This window comes from Melospiza melodia, chromosome 11 (genome assembly GCF_035770615.1).
Source record: "Melospiza melodia melodia isolate bMelMel2 chromosome 11, bMelMel2.pri, whole genome shotgun sequence".
In the NCBI taxonomy this organism is placed as follows: domain Eukaryota; kingdom Metazoa; phylum Chordata; class Aves; order Passeriformes; family Passerellidae; genus Melospiza; species Melospiza melodia.
The window spans coordinates 26,177,578-26,181,550 of record NC_086204.1 but is presented as its reverse complement, the minus strand read 5'-3'; positions in this window follow the sequence as shown (position 1 = coordinate 26,181,550).

Genomic DNA, 3,973 nt, shown 5'->3' with positions numbered 1-3,973 from the left:
AAAAATCATTAAAATTCCTCTAAGTAACTTGCAGTCATTTTGCTTCCAAAAATGAATAATCAAAACACAAGGAATAAAAGGGGGCTTTGTCTCCAAAGCAGGAAGTATTTTTCAAACCTAAGAATTCACTACATTGCCTAACCATGAGCCTATTGGCATCTGTGTCTTGATCCAAATGAACTCTGAGATGTCTGTTCTCCCAGAGGACACATACAGTTAAAAAAAAAAAAATTAAAGCTCCATGACTGCTTTTAATCTACCTGAAATATGGGATACAGACACAGCATATTTTGAACTTGTTTTATATTATCCATGTTCTTTTTAGCCTGCTGCAGCATTATTAGGATGTTTCTGTTCCTGTATCACAGCATATAACTAACATTTCCCAGAAAACCCACCCTGGGCCATACAAAGCCATCTGCTTTCAGGTTAGCAACAAATTCTTCTTAGAGATACAGGGTACAGAACAGCTCACACTGTCACTCCAACAAATTACACTGCTGTTTATTTAAGTAATAAAGGCATTTGTTCCAAACAGTTGGGGCTTTTTCCAGCATTTGTTCTCCACATGTGGTTTGCTTCCTCAAGTGTTGATTTTTCATAGTTAAGAGACTTTTCCCTGCCTTTTATCCAGCAGGCTAATTGCATTCTTAGCCTTTTCTGCCTAATGAGAGCTGACAGGCAGTGCTCTCGGTGCTCTGCAGAGCAGGAAGCCATGGATTTCCTGTTCCAAGGAGGTAAGAGTTGAATCTGACCTCAGATGAATTGGACATATGGGAAATGGACAAAACCTTGTGACTATCTGCAATTTTTTCTATCCTAAGAAGGAAGATGTAGTCAAGGCCCTTTATCCCATCCTCCTGCATCCTGAACTGATCTATTGCCCAAAAATCCAGCTCTCTGACCCAGCTGCCACAAACTGTGCTCAGCTGTTCACAGCCTCCTGCCTCTGCTGCTTTCCAGAGGGATCCCACACTGTACCAGGATGTGCTGTACACAGGCAGAGTCCCCACAATGCCACCTGCCAGACTGTGTCACACACATACATTTTCAAAAGTAAGGGTATTCTTCTGCATTGAACTTATTTCTTATTAGGCAAAGCAGCAGGGCTGAAAAGACAAAACTCAAGTAAATGTTTAAAAATACAATCTGTGCTCCAAAACCAAAGCATTCACTCAAATTTTTGCAAGCCAGATCTGCTGAGTCAGGTACCAACTCTGCTCAGTGGCTCCAACTCTGAAAAATCATGTCATGCTTCTCTTGCTTTTTTCATTACAGTGAAAATTCCAATAAGCAAGAATTGCATGTATTTTGCAAAAGAAAATAAGGGTAAGATATACTTGCCAATCAGACAACACTTCTGGCTGTCACACTTAGTATAGCTGGGAAAAAAACCCAAACCAAGAGCTGGCAAGGGGTGCTCACCAGAGTCCCTGAAGGAAGAAAAACCTTCCCAAGCATTTTAATATCTAAAGCTGAGATTGCCCCTCATGTGACCTGGGAGTCTGAGAACACCAAACCCTCTACCCACAAGATTCCAAATTATTTTTTTCCTTTACACAAAACCTTTGAAACCAAAATTAAAGCACTGCTGTGTTGTGACTGGCCGCCTTTTGGTACCTCTAGCTTCCTTTCTAATTCTGCCCCCAAGGAATCCAGTTAACATAACATAATTGCAGTAACATAAACTTCTTTTAAAAGCCTGATCTAAAGCTACAGGGGATTTTAGCTGGAGAAGAAGAACTTAATACTGCTTGGTCAACAGAGCATTAGGGAGTGAGAATGAAAATCTTTGTAGCAAGATTTCTAAAATGGTACAGACTTAGGTAATGCTTTGAGTTATGCAAAAAATGAGGAACCGAATTTCATAATGTCAAAAGCTGCTTTGTACCACTGAGCTTTTCCTCATGAAAGTAAATTATTTCTATCCACTTTGACATTTATTTATTCAAAGTTGTCATATTCTAAGACTGCAGAATGTTCATAGAGGATTTGGGATTTCTAGAAAAAGACACCTTCCCCCTCACTCCCAGAAAACTCAGAGGAAGTATTATATAAAACATTACTCAGCAAGTTATAACACAAAGAAGGTGCTGAAAGTGAAGAAGCAATAGAGGACAGATGTCAAAAGAAGCCATTAGCAGGTAAATGGTGTGAATACATGACTTTGTCCTTTACTCCATCTCCTTAAACCCTGCAGGAGAAACACCAGCCTGAGCAGCCCTCTCAGCTGCAGGCTGTGCTAACCTTTGCACTACTCCCTCTACCTACTGCTGATGGGAATGGAAGGTTCAGTCTGGGATTTTTCTGTTTTACAACATCACAGCTGTAGATGCTCAAGCCTGAAAGCCCCAGGCCTGTGATAACCTAGATTTTTCTGAGGGAGAAATCAGGGCTTTAGCCTTGGACATGATTCCTCTTGGTAGCAAACAAACTCCAAAGTTATTTTGTTACCTTTTCCTCCTTCATAGTTCTGTGCAACTTTTTCCCCTTAAAAAACTTAACCTCATTCTGCAGCTGAGCAATCTTACTTGAACTATCATTGGGATGGACTACTATTTTCTGTTACCTTGTTTGCATTTCAAAATGAATTTGGCCAACAGTGACTAGAAGTATGTTGTGTGTGTGCTCAAAATTCTTGAAAAAGATATGTTCTTAGCTTGCATAACAGAGTTCTTCTGGTAGTATCAGTAACTCAAGAGGAGGAACAAATTGTTTTCTGGACAGAATTACTGCTGCAATCCTGTAAGTCCCCTTTGTTTTAACCCACAAGCCAAATGGCAAGAACTTAGGAAAAAGCAGGGAGTACAATAGCAAGTGTTATTTTACAGGGAGTTAAACACTGCTTTCATTTGAGAGATATGACTCCTATCTATTCCAATCCTTAGATAAGTCAATAAACAATGCACAGGAGGAAACTGTTCGTGTGACCAGATTGTACTTTTAAAAGTTTACAGTGGAGCAAGGCCATATTTGTACAAATTAACACAAAACTAATGCCTTGGAAAGATGATGAACAGTGGGGTCACAAATATTGATTCATCCTGATATTAAAAACCAGGCCTGAACACTGAGTTCCTGGGCAGTAAAAGACAGCTGAAATTCAGTACAAATGAACTGATGCATATAGAACAATAATTTAAAATATTTCCATTTCCCAGTGCAGAAATAAGCACTGAGTTAGTATGAAAGGAATGAGCCCCCAGTTTTAAGAGATCTAAGAAAACACCACCTCAAAACAAGGAGTGGTCAGAAAAGCAACTGGGGAAAGAAAAATAGAGGCAGAAAATGCTCTTGTACCTTGAAAACTTTTAACAGGACAATTGGAATGCTGCATACGGGAAGGATACCTGGATGGACAGAAGGTTACAAGGGTCTCTCCATGTGACACAGTTAAACAGAATGACCTCTCTGTAAGCTGAGAAGCCTGAAGGTGACAGGACAAGAATATAAACACCAGGAGTGCTCTGAAGCTGCTCACTGTTCTTCCAGTAAAACACAAAGCCCCTCAAAAAAGCCCCCAAAACCTAAGAGGTATAAAACTGCAGTGTATAGGATAGAAAAGGAGTGAGTTTAATTCTATATGATGTGTAGGTACATAAACTCATGATCCATGCTAAAAAAGCTGTCCAAGGATTCCAAAAGGGACTCGAAAAACTCATGAAAGACAATCCAGATATATTCACTTCTGGCTCAAATTGGTGAGCTGGGAAATAAAAAGACAATCAGTGGCAGTTAGGAAAGTACTCTGAGTAAAGAGATGAATGGCCATCTTCCTCTTCTTCCAAGGTACCAACAGGGAGAAAATCCAGGGGCCAGAAGCATTTTTGGTCTGAGGCTGTAGAGCCATTCTAAGTGCTCAGCAATCTGTCACCATTCCCAACAGGAGGCAGAATGATTGCCTTGAATTTGCTCTTTTTTATTATTATTACTTCAGTTAAGCCAGGGAAGCGAAAGTTTCAGTGTAAGTTCC